Here is an 18,775-nt window from a genome sequence, read left to right on the forward strand (position 1 = left end):
AGACATTCAGGGCAATTGGAGATGGCCCCAAATGCAGTGGGAGACCTTTGCCTTTTAAAGCTAAGATTTTTAACAAGTCTTAGTTTGACTAAGATAAGGTAAGAATTGAAGCAAAGAATGGCTTTTTTTCCCTAGTTTTAAAAAAATCAATCTAGCCAAAAGAGAAATAATTTTTATTTACATTCACTCTAAGTCAATTGGAGCTCAAAGACTAACTGGCCTGAAACATGAAAAATATATGTATATCCCAAAGCAGTTTGGACAAGAAGCCACTAAGGTTGGGGAAACCTATAGATATACAGTCCCTTATGGGATATATACTAGAAGCCTTTCTATTTTGATACTATTATAGAGCTTGTGCACCACTGCCATAGTCTCTAAGAAGTGCTTCTTCTTCATTTCTGCCTTTTGGAATCCCTGCTTTCCTTCAAAGCTTAGCTACTTATCTCTACAAAAAACTTTTCTTTATCTCCCAGATGTTAGTGAAATCCCCTGCTCCCTCATTTCCTTGTAGTTATATAATTATTTTTAAGTGCTTACAAATATACATGTTGTCTTCCTCAATAGAATGTAAGTTCCTTGAGGACAAAGGCTATTTGTTGCATTTCTTTTATCTCTAACCCAATGCTTGGCATATGAATTGCTTAATAAATTTGTTGATCCATAGAGAAACCAAGGTCCACCTCCATGGCATGAGAAGGCATTAAATTAGTTCTAAGGGGCAATATCTATACAATGGAGGTGATAATTACTGTCATCCTCAGCAAATGTCAAATGAAAATTGAGTAACATAATTGGAGGTCTTGAGGGTGGAAAGCATTCAATTAATAAGTCCCAGACACATTCTATCTTATTTCTGGTTGCTCTGTCAGCCCACTGACAGGCCAATATCCACCAGGGAAAGGAGCTGATTTCCTCTTTTGTTAATTTCCTGATTCTGTCCTTTTACCAGTTCTTCCTCTCATCAAAAGTTGGCAAGATAAATACCCTGCAGAGATAGTGAATGAGGATAGTGGATTCTTATTACACTGGTGATTCTGATTGTAGAAATGAATCAACTTAGAGTTTCTTTTACAAGACCAGAAAATGGTTCTCTCCTGGCCTTTGTCTTTATTCTTGCTTCACATTTTTTCTTAGGGAATCAGGTTAAAAGTTTACCAAAATACAGTTTGAATATATATTAAATTTATAATCTAGGATCGATAAGGCTTATCAAAATGGCTTTATGACTTAAGATAGGCTTTCACAGTCTTAATACAGTGAGGAAGATACAAGCCAGACCTTACTGAGAGGTTAGAGCTGAGCAAGCAAATTAGCATCTGTTAAAAATGTCTAAACTGCAAAGTGAGCATAGTTACCGATGCCTGGGAAGAGGAACAAAGGTAGGAATGTCATTGACCTTGTAAGACTTAGAGATTGGAAGTCAGCTGTGAGAGAGAGAAAGAGAGATAGCAAACATATGTTAGAATGTGTTTCTCCAAGAGAAATAAGGTTATTATTCCAAATGAGGTCCAGCCAATTCTCAATTTTCCATAGTCAGAGGGACCTAGAATCAAAAGAACCCCAAAACCCCATATCCCACTAAAGCTTTCACCACAGTGTTAACTCAAATTATACTTTTTCTACCTTTATTTCCTAGGCTGGAAGAAAAAAATAGCTAAAACTTGGGAAGCTAGAGAGGAAAAAAGAAAAAAGATCATGGATGACCTATAGTTGAGGTAATTGGCCTTAGAAAAATCCACTATGCCTGCATGGTAAAAGATTTCAATTTCAAGTTTAGGGGTTGATGTTATATGAGACAAGTTGTAAACATGATGATAGGAAGGTTGATTTGGATTGTGTAGGGACCTTGCATTTGGGAAACTCCCTCTACTAATGCAAATTAGTTATAATTCTGTAACTTGCAGTCTTAAAGAATAGTCTGGGGCTACTACTGAGAGGTTAAATGACATATATGTGTGTGTATGTGTGTGTGTGTATGAAGGTATATATCCACATATAGAGAGATGTCTTTATGTGAATATGTATCTTCATAGATACATATGTGCACACACACATACACATATATCATAATCAAGTATTCAGTATGTGTGAGGGCCAGAATTGAATCCAAGTCTCCTTGTCTCCTAGAACTATAAAATATGTTGACTCTAAAAATCATAAAAATATATATTATAATAACTAACAGTTCTAAAAAACACAATCAATCTCAGGACAAATGACATGGAACAGTTGAGGGAGACGGGCTGGATAAAGACCTGATTGTAGACTATCACAAAGCCACACAACTGCTGTTTGTGGAAGGAGGTTAGGCCTAAGTCATGGGAGAGTTTGCCCATGACATGATGACTAGAGGAGGAAGCTTAACTTCTGATTTTACCTAACTATTCTTTTTAAGTAAATACTATGCTCGGTGGGATAGCAAGTGACCTCGAAATTTGGTGCCCTTGGACAACCCCCCTATTGCTCCATCCTAGTTAAGTCTCTGACAAATGTCATGAATATACTTTGCAGTTTACAAATCACTTTACATATATTAGATCACATGAAAAGGGGTATTTCAAACTTTTTGTCAGTGTGTGTGTTACATGTTGTCATTCATTAGGTAATTTCTTGGAAAAAGTTTTAATATTGTCAGTTTAATGAAAGCTAATTGAAGACCTGTGTTGTAGTTGAGGAATGATAGCTTTGGGAAGATAATTTGTGTGTGTATTTTCAAGCATGTATATTTATTATAATAAAGAACAGATAGGACAATTTAATCATAGTTGTTTAATGGCATATGGTTCTAAAGATTATAACCATTCTGTTCCCATGGATTCAAAGATCAATGTTGATGAGAGTATTTGTTCTATCTTTGTTCTGTTTGTTATGCCTTTTGAATTCCTGGGAGAGAGCATGATATAGAGGAAGTAATAGTTTGAGAGTGTCATAGATTCTGGGTTTGAATCCCAGATCTGATGATAACTTATATTGTACTTGATTAACTTTAGGTAGTTTTCCTTTGATTTGAATTTCCTCATTTGTCAAAGAACTTAGTAGGTAACTTCTGAGATTATTTTTTTTTAAGCTCTAGATCTATGATCTATTTTTCTAATTTATAAGAAGAATGGAAAGAAGAACATTTAAGTCTTGTAAATGATTTCAAGCTATGAATTAGGCATCTAATTAATATGTCTCTGTTCTTATATTTAGATTCCATATGCATACTGTAGAGAACTATCTTGAAATGTATGTGCTATATTTGTGGGCACACAATGCATATTATTTAGTGTCTGATGATGGATACAGACCAGAAAAAGAAAATAGCGGGCAGATTTCCTTATAGGATTTAGATGTTAAAATTTGAATCGGCTGTAAAGTATCACTTGCCATATTACTTTGAGGCAAAGAAATAAGCACCCTCCCCCAATAAAAAATGAGAATGCTTCACTTTTTAAAAAGCCTCTTCCTTTATTAGCTTCTTGAGATGAATGAAGAATTTGAAATTATTATGAAGTCCTATGTACAGAGTTGACAACAGAAAAACTATATATAGTTATTGCTTCTGCATTGACCATAGAAAAGGAAGTATATTATCTCAATTTCAATCTTAGATTGAGCCAACTCTCTCTGGGCCTTTTCTCAAAAAAACGGAAACAAAGTATTTCACTGGAATGTGCGATCAGCTCTGGCTCACTGTAACAAGATGGATAAATTGAACCAGAGTGTCATGTCCTTGGGGTGCCCTTTGTGAAAATAGTCCTGATACATGGGATGTGTGCTTGATAAAGTGCTCCATGAAAGGCAAGGGACTGATGAAATAGTGTTTTTGAAAAACCAACCAATACTCTATTAGATTGTGAAATTATGGCCAATCAGCATTTGCTTGCAACTTTGCTCCCTAGATAACGGTCAGGAGATAATGCCTATATCTCTGGGTTGGCAGCAAGGCAGATGAAGATGAGGAAATGTAGTCAGCCCAGGTCACTGTGCTTTTTACTCTGGCAGTGTGAGCTGAGGGGGAAAGTGGGTTAATGAAGGGAATAGTTTATATTTTGCTCTGACTTTATCAAGATGACTGATAGCAATCCGTAATAATCATTGCCTTTTATGTCTGTACACACACAGATAGTATCTGGTTGTGCTGTCAGATTATGGCAAAAGGATAGCTTTAACAGGTCAATATTACAGGTCAAAATAATACCAATCAACTTTCAATTATCTGCTTGATTACTGTTGTCGTAGTAGACTATGCACAACATTACTTCCCTTCACATACTCTGTATTCCAGCCAGACTAGTCTATTTACTGTTCTCTGAACTTGCAAACTTTAGATCTCTCTCCTTCATTTATTTTTGGTATAAATTGTTGTCTATGCCTAGGGATGAACTCTTTTGTCTCTTCTGACTTTTTGAATCCCTAGCTTTCTTCAAGGGTCTCTTTTTCAAGATGTCTTTCCTCGTTCCTGTAATAATTAATGTTCTTGCCTTTTTGAATTATAATAATAGCTTATATTTATAGTGTTTGAAGATTTGCAAAATGCTTTACAAATATCATCTTTTTTGATCCCCATAACAGCCATTTGAGGTAGGTGTTGTTATTATTCCCATTTTACAATTGAGGAAACTGAAGCAGAACAGAGCTTAAATGACTTTCCTGTGATCACAGGACTAATAAGTATTTGAGGCCAGATTTGAACTCACATCTATCCTGACTCCAGAACAGCATCTAGTTTTTACACTGTTAATGTTGTTGTTGGTGGTATTGAGCACTTTCAGTTGTTTTCCAGTCTTTGTGACCCCATTTGAGGTTTCCTTGGCAAAATGATACTGGAATGGAGGCATTTCCTTCTCCAGCTCATTCATTTTTAGGAATTGAGGAAACAACAACAATACAATTTTCACTTATTCCCCCCTCTTCTTTCTATAACCTTTGTAAGGGATGTCTTTTTTTTTGGCCATCATCTAGCACAGTACCCCCATATTGTACATGGTTTATAAATGCTTGTTGGATTAGATTTCAAAGAAACTGATTTCTTATCCCAGGTTGTCTTTCTTCCTTTTATAGTTATGTCCCCAGACATTTCCTTTTACTCAGCTAATGTATGTTCAGGAAATACACACTGATATGATATGTAAGCCAATTTTCATGTTCAAGAAATTTCTAATGTTGAGTAGGGAGAAAACTTTTCTAAAGACTAAACTATTTTATTCTGCCTCTAACTGTGGAAGGCTTCCCTTTACCAGTTTATATCAACCATCTCTAGGCTGTATGTTAGCCTAAAGCAGACAATTACAAATCCAATCTGTTGCCTAACATATATGAGGTCTTCCAAAAATCAAATAAAAACTTTCAGATTATCTGTTCTCAGATAAATTTAATGGATTATGGTGTTTAATTAAAAGTCCAGGATTATTCTTATTGTTCTACAGTTAAAGGGAAAGTGAGAATGAGAATCAAGTGGATGGCAACCTCAGGTAAAAGCTGGAGAGTTTTCTCTATTCTCTAAGGAAATATTCGTATCAATTTTCTCATCTAATCTTTGTCCTTATATTTTGGTGATTTCACTACACATTGTAGTGTAGTACGATTAGATGTTAACTTCTTTAAGTAGGAGATGCCCACTTGCATCTTTATTCTGCCCTCCTAATATATGAACCTACTCAATACCCAGGTCTTTATCTTGATATCAGTTCAGTTATCTAGGATTGTCATACTTTTGATATCACAATCAATTATAATTGTACTAACGTTATCCAGAATTTTGAAATTCTCTTATAATTTCTTATCCTTCTTTCTTTTCTCTGCTTCAATCTGGTTTTTATTTACCATGAATGAGTCTAATCACTCTATCCTTTGCTTTTCCCTTCTTCATAAGCCCTGCTTTGAGGACAAATATTATTTTATATTTTATTTGTAGACTTTCATGGCCCAGTAATTTGCTTGTAGGTGCTTAATAAATGTTTTAAAAAATTTATTTCGTGAGAATTTGACTTTACTTCACTGTTTTCTATCACTCTTTTGTTTTATCTCCTATCTCATTTTCATGCATGTTTAAATTGGGTTTTTCCTTTTCTGGGCAACTTCCCCTTCGCAGCAACCTAGCCCATTTTATGTCTCTCTAAGGAATGGCAGAGAGATACTTGAGCCTTTGTCTTGAGAAAGCAATAACATCCTAGTGCTCAAGAAGAATCCCAATATTCAAAAATGCCCTTAAGTTATGATCTCGCTTCTCTTTCCAATTCCAATTGTCTTCTTATCAATCTCCTTAAGCTTAGTATCTTTACTTATCCCTTTAATAAAACCTGCTCTCAGAAAAGGTTTTATAAATTCATTCATACTAAGGCATAAGTGACTATACACTTGGGTATAAAACCTTAATCTATTATTGCTCCCATGAGAAATTTATATTTTCAGAGATATCAGTCTTTGAAGAATAAAGCTTTGAGGGTAGAAATTTGCCAGCAGTGTCTTAGAAGGTATAGCTTTGGAGCAGAGTCTTTCCTTACATTACTAGTTATACACCCACCCAGCACCCCTTGTAGGGAGTCCTGAAACTAAGGTGCTCTGGCTTCCGATTGTGCTGTGACTACAGACCAGGATCTCTTTGCTCATCCCCTTGAATGCATCTCTGGACTACTCCATGAGAGGGCAGTAGTGTTCTGGACAGTTCACTTTAGCATTCTCTCAGCCTTTGCAAGAAGTTTGTCCATGGACATCTCCCACTTGCACAAATTGACATCCAGTCATACCTAATCAGTCACGCCACAAGAACATCTGTGTGCAATCGGGGCTGCAGACAAGCTGCTCTCCTCAACAGCCTGGTACAAGACCTAGTCCTGTCACACTCCTTTGGAGCAGTGAATCCCTTCATGTCCTGCCACACTCCTTTGGAGCAGTGAATCCCTTCATGAACTTGTAGAGTTGGAGGTCTCTAGTGTTCAGTTCAAAATATGCAAGCAACAAAATTGAGCCTCCTGATGCTACAATCAAATCAACAGTTATGACAAGCATTGCATATTTTTATTACATCAAAACTATTAGTCCTAATAGGATGGCAGCCTCATCGATTGCTAGTCTGTGGTCATATTGTCTGTTTCTTTCCTGAGCTTGACCATTTTATGTGTGAGTTTTGGTGTTAGGATTACTAATCCATCAATTTCAGGGAAAGGCATTAATCGACTTTGATTAAAAGTCTTCCTTTCATACATTTAATCAAAGTCGATTAATGCCTATTTGGTGCAACCTTTCCCAAAGATTTTTTTTAAACAAGTAACAAAGGAGCCCTTTCTGATATTTTTGTGTTAGGAATTGGTCCCAAAATTTAAATTTAAAACAACCATTGCTTTTCTTTTTCTAAATGATGGGAATTCCTAAAGTTTTACTGTGATATCTCAGAGATGATTCCTGGTTCTCAAAGCCACTGAGATACAAGTTCTATCAGGTCACTACTGCATATCAAAGTCCCCATTACAATGACCCAAATCCTACAAACTTTAGCATAGACATAACCTTAATATGTAAGAATGACTGCCTCCAGTGGAGATACAGTTCTGCAATATTGGAACTTTATCACAATTCCTCTTTCTAAGTATCAATACATGAGTTCCCAGATAAAAAACAGTATGGGCTTGTGACACTTCAAGATCCAAGATATTACAAAAAGCATCACTGTATCCAATGACTCAGTTTTTCTACAAAGAGGATATACAAAAGAAAACACAAAGACAGAAATAAAGAATAGGCTCAAAATCCATAAGTATTGGATCTATGATGCCTTAAACAAGGCCCAAACCTCTTGGGCAACTTCTTTCTTAGTGTATTTTTATCCATAATTCACTGAAACTTGAAGCCTGTTAAGGTTGGTTTTCCAAGAATAGTGCTACTGGGTCTATTTCTAAAGATGATTAGGGAAAAAGGAAAAGAAGCTATGTATTCAAAAGCATTTATAACAGTTCTCTTTATGGTGGTAAAGAATTGGAAACCTCAGTGATACCCATCAATTGTTGAACAAACTGTGATACATGATTGTGATCAAACACTACTATGCTATAAGAAATAATGAGCTCAATTATCTTAGAAAAACTTGGAGAGACTTGTGTGAAATAATGAGTGGAAAAAAAAGGACCAAAAGAACATTGGTATATAATAACAGAAAATTTTTTAAAAGAATGCCTGAGTAAATAAGTTATTTTCACAATTATAAATGCCCAAATTAATTATAAAGGACATATAAAGAAAGTTGCAATCTGCATCCAGAGAAATAATTGATCATATATAATAATGCATAGAATAATTTTACATATACATACACATGTATATATACATATATATATACATATATACCTATTTATATTTATTGACGGCTACCACTAAGTTCGGGGGGGCATAGAGAGAAGAAAAAAAGAAATTTACATTATAACTTTGTTGCATATTTAAAAGAATAACAAATTATACATAGTAGATTTGCAATTATCTTTTTAAAAAATACTATGTTATGGAGATGCTTGTTTTATTCCATAACTTAAAAAAAAAAGAATACAGCAGCTCTGTTCCCTCCCATGATCTGCTTTTCTGAAGTATTCTGACTACAGTGTCTCCATTGGAAATGTGGAGTCTCATGGCATCTGCATTTAGCAAATCTAGGATAGTGAAAGACTTTTAACACAATATTCCAATAATACTTACAGTGTGTTTTATAGGTTTCCATTTCTGCATCCCCCTTATTACTCTGATATACTGATATTTCCTTGGGAAAGCTTCAGATATATAAGCCTTCCAGAAAACTGTGTATCTATGGTCTGAGAACTAGCCCAGTTAAAAATGTGACTGCCAGAAAGATGGGATATCAGATGTTAAGCAGCTTTGGTTACAATCACTCATGAACAACATATACTAAGGTTTAAAAAGATTGTGATTTGCATTGGTAGAGGAAATACCCACACTGATAGAATCATAGAGTTTTTGAAATATTAAAGATTGGAAACCAGAATTGCTATTCAATAAATACTTGGACTGACCAAGGTGTTGATATACTTGCTTTGTGGATTTTGTGGATTTTGATATGCAATATAATAATATCTACTAAATTCTATGGGAAAAAAACACAGCTTCTTATAAATCCCCTTGTTTCAATTGCTTTTAATAGAACTCTGAAATTCATAATTCAAAGGGCTTTTTTCCTGAAAGAGGATGCATAAAGGCCATTTCAGTTTTCAGTCTGTTGCTACTTGTCTTAAACTCCACCCAAGAGAATGCGTTGATGCTAAAATTTCAAAGTCTGAGAAACATTCTCTTTACTGTGGGGACAACATGCTCCATTTTGGTAAGATGGAGGTCATTCTTCCACCACACCACAGATGCATTTGTTTTTATACATGCATTCATGCATGTGTTTGTCTGTCTGTCTACTCTGAATAAGCCTTTTATCCATGAAAGCAGATGTCAAACATTTGTCTACCATTATTTCTCAGAAGAGGACCTCATAGACATAATTCATTAATTTTTATCCCATTTTTTCATTGACCAAAACATGAGAAAACATTTATAAAAGACATCCCATGTATAAACAGTGCTCCGCTGATTACTCAATCAGTGGTTCTTGCTTCATGGATTGGTATTAGGCGATTATAGATGGTGTATCCCAATATCATACTCAGAGAGAGGTCTTCTTCATGTTTCTTGCATCAGATCCTAAGAACCAAGCAAAGCTATATTTATGGATAAATAATTTAGGGTCTATGGAACCATTCCAGATACCATAGAAAAGATGATAGATGAATTGATTATGGCTTGAGGCTTTGTGGTACCTTTGATCCAGTGTGGAGGCAAACTATAAACAAAATTACATTGAAAAGAAAAGATAAATCAAGAGAATATTAGCTAATAGGGATGCACTGAAAGGGAGAGATGGGGAAGTCTGTATTAATCAGGACAGTATTTCTGAATGAGAAAATGGGGAAGAGGAGGAAGAAAAGCAGAAAATAAATGAATTGAGGAGGAGGAAGAAGAAAAGAAAACAGAATAGAACAATGGATAAGACACTGGCCTTGAGTTAAGGTCTATCTATAAATTCTGCCTTGTGTATGTGTGGCTCTATCACTTAACCTTCTATGCCTCAGTTTCTGTATCTGTAAAAAAAATAGGAACAAACCTCTGTGGCTTCTAAAGTTTCTTCCAGTTCTAAATCTCAGATTCTGTGCTCTGAGAAGCAGGCAAAGGCAAATATCCTTTATTGGGTCATCTTTGTCTTATCTTTTAATTTTTTTGTTTTGTTATAAAGTCAGCATGCAAGAAATATTTACTAAATATTTGCCATATACATTGTACCATCTTATGTGTATAGCAATCCAGAGATAAATAAGACATGCAAGATTCTTGTTTGCAGTGAGCTTAAATGCCTAGTAGAATGTGCATGTCTAGTTAACATTTATTTGAATTGCAACATGTTAAATACATAAGAAATATGTATAAATAGAAATTTCTAAATAAAACACTCTGATGATCTTCTAGTCTATTTCATTTTCCATTCCTAATTCATGCTCTAATTTTTTTCTATTTGAATTTCCTATGTTGTTTAAATCTCAATGTGTCTTTGTACAGTCAGTTTGTTGTATAAAACTGGCTTCAGAGTCAGAAAGCTTTGGGTTCAAGTTCTACATCTCACACATACTCTCTGTGTGGCTAAGTCATTTAATCCCTCAGTGTCCCCATGCCAATTCAATAAGACTGTAAGTTTTAGAGTAGCTACTGATCTACATTGATAGAGAGAACTTCTTTGTTGAGCGCTTCCAATATTAATAAAAAAAATATATTCAGTCAAAAATTTACAAAATTTTCATCATAATAATTATTCATTATCTAAATAGATCTTTGCATAAAACCTGTGAGTTAGTTACTATGGGTATTATTATCCCCACTTTACTCAGGAAACTGAGGGTCAGAGAAGCAAAGGGACTTGTCTATGATTACACAATAAAAGTGTCCAACGTGGGGTCTGCATCAAGGACTTCTTGATTCCAGGTTAAGTCCTCTATCAACCATGTTGCCTCTTAAAAATGCCACTCCCTCAATATACATGCACATATATCGGATATCTTTTTTTATGGAAAAAAATCTGTCTCTTTATTCAGTCATTACCAATTCTCTGTGAGCAAAGGTACCGAGGTAGTTTGTCATTTTCTTCTCCAACTCAGTTTTACAGATGAGAAACTGAGACAAACTGGTTTAAATGACTTGTCCAGGATCACACAGCTAGTAAGTGTCTGAGGCAAAATGAGTTTTCTGATTTCAGTATCAACACTATCCACTATGGCACCACCTCCTTGCCTTTCCTCCCCTGTTCCTTTAGGATTGTCTTCAAACTTCATATATTAAGAATTCATAGTTGAGGGCATATATTGATCTTTAACCCTTGAAGCCTCAAGTACCTCACACATGACTAATATGTAATTTTTCTCCACTAAAAAGAATAGTGGTTAATTTCAACAGCAAAGAAGAACAATTTAAAAATTCATGAATGAGTCTTTTTTATACAGTATTCAATCCTAAGTCCCAACAAGCTTATAACTTTTAGAAAGAATAGGAATTGTGGCCAGCTCTTTCCTAAAAGGAATCTTTCCCAAATCATGCCATTGTATATAAACGACCCTCCTTTCCTGGTGTCTTGTGAACCTTATGTGCCCACGCTGTTTCTCTGGTATTTGGCTCTGATTCATTCTTTCTTGGCTCCCCATATTTTCTGGGTCTCCTTCAATGCCCCCTTGTCCTTCCACTCTGGCTCTTGCATTCTTGACATTCCCATTGTTACTAGGCATTCTTCACACCTGTGCTTTTTTATTTTTTTAGGGGTAGCTCATTGCTGCTGCCTCTACTTTTAATTCTGGTTCTAGTTCCGGCCTTCTAGCTTTCTTGCCTGGGCTGACAACATCTGTCTACACCTTTTGCAACACAAGCAAGTTCCAGTATCCTTCCAGTCCTAGATGTCATGATTGACTAACTCCTCACTTCCTGCCTCCAAAGGGCTGGAACAGGACATACAGTACTTCTATTGTGAAGTAATAATCATTTCTTTGTCTAAGTGATTTGATTTTAAATATCGTTGTTATGCTACTTGATAATTGACAATAGAAACATAAACTGTTGGTTTTTTTCTACTTTAGTTGTGATAGATCAACATCTAATGAAAACTTACAGTAATAATGGCCATAGAATTTAATAATAACAATATTGAAAACTAACATTTATACAGTGCTTTAAGGTTTGCAAAGAATTTTTGCATATACTTTTTGATCCTCACAATAATTCAATGAAATAGACATTATTTTCTCCATTTTACAAGGAAATTTCATTTGAAACAGGATAAACAGGGACAGCTAGGCAGCATATCCTAGAATCAGGAGGATCTGAGTTTAAATCCAGTCTCTGTGACCCAGTACAAATCATTTAACTTTGATTGTTTTCAAAAGAAAAAAAAAGAGGTTAAATGTCTTGTTTATCATTACAAAACTAGTAAATGTTTAAGGCAAAATTTGAATTCAGTTCTTCCTAACTTTAAGTTAATAGTCTAAGCCAATGGTATCAAGCCCAAAACAGATCCCTATGGGCCACATATTAATTTAGAAAACCACAAATAAACATTATCTGTATAATATTACTTATTTGGCTAAATGTTAAAATGACATACTACTCTGGTTTCAGCCAGGAATGTTGTAGGCTGCATGTCTGGCACTTCTGTTCTAAGTCATCTAGCTATTTTTTAGATCTCAAAAGCTTCAAGTCAATTAGTCCAGTCCTTTTATTATATAAAAGGAAAAAAAAAATTAGGTCCAGAAAGAAGTGGTTTACCCATGTTTATTTAAAATATTCAAATTAGCTAAATTTAAAAGCCTACCTTTTATAAGGAACTTTCTCAACTTCCCTTAATTCTAGTTTTGTTCCTTCATAGTTTCCTATTTATCCAGTTTATAGCTTGCTTTATATATTTATATTTCTTTGCATATTGGTTCCCCATTAAATTGCTGATTGGCAGGGATTGTTTGTCTTTTGCTCTTTTGTATCACCAGCACTTAGCACAGTGCCCCACAAATGTTCTTATTGTTTGCCCTTCATTCTAGAAGAGGACCATGACATTAGGGAGGTGATACCATGACATGCAAGTGAATTGGATTTAAATGAGGGAAGTCTGTGCAAGGTCACCTGCCTCACTTTCCCCTCCAGAGCCATTTGGGTCCAGTGGCCAGAGATAAATCAGAAGACTGGAGATGATCCTAGATGCAGTGGGAGACATTGGCCTTTTTTAAGCTAAGGTCTTTAACACATCTCAGTTTGACTGAAGCTGCACTCATTAATATCAGTGATTAAATTTAGATAGCAATAGGTGCTTAATAAATGTTTATTGATTGATTTACTGAATATTACTTTTGTTGTTGTTGATCTCCATTGACTAACATCATCAATCCCTGAGAGCCTCCATTAAGGATTCTGATTCCAATGTTTTACATGACTTCACATGTATAACCTATATCACATTGTTTACCATTTTGGAGTAGGGGAAAGAGAGGGATAGGATCTGGAACTCAAAACTTAAAATTTTTTTCAAATAATAAAAATTGTTTTGCCATGTGATTGAGGAAAAACTATATTAAAAAAAAAAGAATTGTGTTCTAAACCTATCTCTTTTTCACTAACATGGCAACAGGAAAAATTACTCTTTAATGTGGTGACTAGGAGCCATGAACTTTGAGTCTTCATCCATTTTTTTCCATGAATTGGATGTTGGTATAAGGTTGGTATATGGTTGATATAAGGAAAAGGATCTTAGATTTGGAATCAGAGGACCTAAATTCACAACCCAGCTCCAATGTGCACTCCTTGTTTAATCTAGGAGCAAGGTCTTGGGTTTCAGTTTTCACATTTCTCAACTGAGAATGTTGGAGTTGATGACAAGGTCTGATTTGGCTCTAACTTTATCCTCTGATCGCAAGGAGTTATGTGACATTGAGGCAAATTAATAGTGTAGTTTCTTCCTCAACAAAATGAGGCATTTGGATTAGACAATCTCTAAGGCTCCTTCTTGTTCTAAAATGCAATAATTCACTATAAATATTTTTGTGCAAATTTACATACTTTTTAAAATTTAAAAAGTGTTGCTATTTGCTAAAATATTGAGTTGATGACTTTCACACCAAATATGTTTCACTTTATTTAGAAGGAAGACATTTTTAGGAATAAGGATAAAGATAAAAACAGGACTCATGATTTTATCAGTATAGGGAACTCCCAGGAAAGGAAACTGACTCTACCAATATATGTTGAACCTTCTCTATAATTTATAATCTCAGAGAGTTGCCTCAAATTGGACTTTTTAAATTGTTTCCACTCACAACCCCTTTTCATCCGAGAAATTTTTATCTGACCCTGGTATTATAAGTATATAAAATAGCTATATAAATCAAATACTTACTAATAATTAATCAGAATTTCTTGATCCCCACATTCCAGTTACATGACCCTATATTAGGGTTGCAACTCACAATTTAAGAAGCTTTAGTTTAAAGCATGAAGAATTTAAATAATCAGATTAGGGTCACACAGTCAGTATATATTTAAAGTAGGAGAAGCCCAGAATGAAAAATTGTTCAATAACTTACAGTATTTTGGGACAGCTAGGTGGTGCAGTGGATAGAGCACCAACCTTGAAATCAGGAGCACCTGAGTTCAAATGTGATCTCAGACACTTAACACTTCCTAGCTGTGTGACCCTGGGCAAATCACTTAACCCCAATTGTCTCAGCAAAACAGACAAACAAATAAATAAAATAATAGTGTTTTTATTGATCTTCATTTTTCTTAGAAGCTTTCTAATCTACTGATGGTTTCATGAACAATTTATAATTTCTTACATAGAAATAAACTGGATTTACTTTCTTAAAAGTAGCATATTGATATATTTGCTTTTCCTATCCCTTCATTTTCAAAGCTACCTTTCCTTTTCTTTTCTTTAAGAAGCTAATCTTTATGGTAAAAATCATGGGAATTGGGACCAGACCTACAGTTTCCCTTATATAGGTAATTTCTTTTATCAGTAAAGGTAGACATCTCTGATTCTTATAGGCTTAAAAACTTCCCAGACAGCTGAGAGATTAAAAAATTTGCTGGATGTCACATAGCTAGTACATGCAATATATTTTAAAAGTGGGACTTTAGCCCAGGTCTTCTTTTACTTCAAGGCCAGCTCTTTATCAGGAATGTGCTGGAGCCAGCTCTTACCTTCTTCCATGTGACTGATTATTAAATAATTTTAGTATGAGTAATTAATTATACCTTGGAAATAAGCAACTATATAGCTGGGTTGATTGTTAAATTTTTAGAATGAATAATTATACCTCAGAAACAGTATAAATCTGGGATTGATTTTGATTTGTTGATTTCTATACTGTAATAAGTGATAAAGAAATATTAAAAACACATTAAATTAAGAGTATGTCAGGAGTCCATTTTTTCCCCTGGAGAAACAGTTGTTAAACCACCAGGACATTCCTCTTCTTTATCCCCTATGTCTTCCTAAGGAACATAGAAGAAAGGGGGACAAAAAGCAGTTAATAAAACCAACTGACATATCCACAGTCTTCTGGGACATTTGTGTTTATTTCTGACTGCCAAAGTATTGTTCCATGACTGAGGATATTAAAAAAGTTGATGGGTACAAACTTTAGGGCCATCCTTACCCTTATTCCCCTTTGGTCAGAGTCACTGGAAAGAATGAAACCAAAGTTGTTTTTGTGACGTGATCTACTGGAGTTGGAATAAGCTAGGAAGCCACAGGAACATTTTGTTGAGATTTCTATTTGCTTTTATGCTATCTAATTCAAGAAAGACAATATATACACACAGAGTAATGACTACAATGAATGGAACAAGATGGTGACCCAATGGCGGATCTTGAATGCATTGATTCCTGAGGGCATACTTTCTATTTATGACCATTTAAGCTCAGAGTATCCTGAAGGAATATTAGCGTGGGATATTGTAAGATTTACACAACTTAAAAGGCACTCGGCCATACACAGGGCCATTAGACAGGGAATGATGAGCCCACTCAGTGTTCTGTGTATGTGTGTGTGTGTAAATACATGGCTAATATCATTCTGACGTGTTTATAGGCCATGACAAACTTCCTACAGGTCAGTGACTTTTGGAATAAATGTGGTCAATCTCAAGAGTCAGGTCTTCTCCTTATTCCTAGGACTCAAATAAGAAAGGGACTTTTAAAGAATTTTAACTATAAACAAATTATTATCTGCCTCCCAAAGGTTCCATATTGACCCTTAATATATGGAGGCTTCCATTAGTACTGAGCCATTTGGTGGAGGTTACAGTCACTTATTTACTCTGCCTCAGCTTTAGCAAATACTATTTTTGTCATCCTTAATTATGAGAAGGCTGGGCTAGCTAAGCCAAATCTGAACTGGAGAAATTTCTGAATATATAGGTACTGACAGAGATATTTGGGTATTCCTGGTCTTTGATAAAATTCTCCCATTCAGTTAGAGGTTGAAATCTAGATTTCCCCAAACTTCTTTGGTGCTGTGTAAACCATGTATATTATAGTCTATTGTCTCTTGTAAGGCATCTTAGAGATTTTATTATATTTAGATTTGCTTTTAAGAAGGTCTGTCTTTTACTGCATAGCTGCTGTCTGTTTCTCTGGCTGGCAAGAGTCTGCTTAGAAGAAGTTTTCACAATTCTAGGGACAGAGAAAATGTATGGTTTATGATTATTATTATTTTAAAAACATGTGTAATTTTTCTATACATATTTCTACAATTATCATGCTGCACAAGAAAAATCAAAACAAAATGGAAAAACTAAGAAAGAACAAAATGCAAGCAAGCAACAACAAAAAAGTAAAAATGCTATGTTGTGATCCATACTCAATCCCCACAGTCCTCTTTCTGGGGGCAGATGGCTCTCCAACACAAAACCATAGGAACTGGCCTGAATCATCTCATTGGGGAAGAGAGTCCTGCCCATCAGAATTGATCATCATATAATCTTCTTGTTGCCATGAACAATGTTCTCTTGGTTCCACTCATTTCACTCAATATCAGTTCATGTAAATCTCGCCAAGATTTTCTGAAATCATCCTGATGGTCCTTTCTTACAGAACAATAATATTCTATAACATTCATATACCACAACTTATTTAGCCATTCTCCAACTGATGGACATTCACTCAATTTCTAGTTCCTTACCACTACAAAAATGGCTGCCACAAACATTTTTGCACACGTGTGTCCTTTTCCCTTTTTTATGATCTCTTTGGGATATAAACCCAGTAGAGACACTGCTGGATCAAAAAGTATGCACAGTTTGATAGTCCTTTGTACATAGTTTCAAATTGCAGTCCAGAATGGTTGGATTAGTTCACAACTTCACCAACAATGTACTAATGTTCCAGTTTTCTTACATTCCTTTGTAATTATCTTTTCCTGTCATCTTAACCAAACTGAGAGATATGTAATGGTAGCTCAGAATTGTCTTAATTTACATTTCTCTGATCAATAATGATTTAGAGCATTTTTTCATATGACTAGAAATGGTTTTAATTTCTTCATCTGAAAATTGTCTGTTCATATCCTTTGGCCATTTATCAATTGGCGAATGGCTTGTATTCTTATAAATTTGAATCAATTCTTTATATATTTTAGAAATAAGGCCTTTATCAGAACCCTTGGATATAAAATTTCCCCCCAGTTTACTTCTTTCCTTCTAATCTTGTCTGCATTGGTTTTGTTTGTACAAAAACTTTTTAACTTAATATAATCAAAATTATCTATTTTGCATTCCATAATGTATTCTAGTTCTTCTTTAGTCACAAATTCCTTTCTTCATCACAGTTCTGAGAGATAGACTATCCTTTGTGCTTCTAATTTGCTTATATTATCATTTTTTATATCTAAATCATGAACCCATTTTGAGCTTATCTTGGTATAGGGTGTTAAGTGTGGGTCAATGTCTAGTTTCTGACATACTAATTTCCAATTTTCCCAGAAATTTTTGTCAAATAGTGAATTCTTATTTATGATTTTTTTTCATAATTTGTTTCAGAATATTTCTGGCACTTGGAACTTAGGCTTTGCTTAAATAAAGGTTTTAAAAATATGAGATCTGAGAATTACAGGGTCTGGAGTTAGGTATATACAAAGTCTGTAGATAACTGTGAATTCTTGCACTTGGAGATAATTGATTTAAAGGAGGGTAACCTAGGTACACATCTGCTACCATTGGGCTCTTGTATCCATTCAGTGGTGGGGGGAAGGCAGTCATTTGATAGTCATGAAGGCAACAGGATTCTTGGAGGGGGAAGACTAAAAACAACTTTGAAGTTGGATGGGCATGTCACACTTCCTCTTCTGAGGTTCTTTGTTAGTCCCTGAAGCCACTGGCCTGATGAGACAACCTCTGAGAAGAACTCTTCTAGGCCTTCCAGAGTCTACACATTTTGTCCCAAAGCAGTAGTTCTGGTTCTGAAAGTCTTCATTCGTCTACTTCAATTCCTGGGAGCAAGTTACAGCAGTCTTAAAAAGCATCTCACAACCCAGAATGTACTTACTGGGGAAAATACAAAGATTCTAACCTATTATTTAATTTCTCATGTCCTCTCAGAGAAGACAAGCTAGCTAAAATGGATGTGGGATGAATTATTTTCTGGGTTAGCAAATTGTTAGTACTAATTTTCAAGGCAGAAATAATTTGATTATGGTAAAGACTTGATTAGTTTACAGTAAAA

Source organism: Antechinus flavipes, chromosome 1 (genome assembly GCF_016432865.1).
Source record: "Antechinus flavipes isolate AdamAnt ecotype Samford, QLD, Australia chromosome 1, AdamAnt_v2, whole genome shotgun sequence".
NCBI lineage: Eukaryota > Metazoa > Chordata > Mammalia > Dasyuromorphia > Dasyuridae > Antechinus > Antechinus flavipes.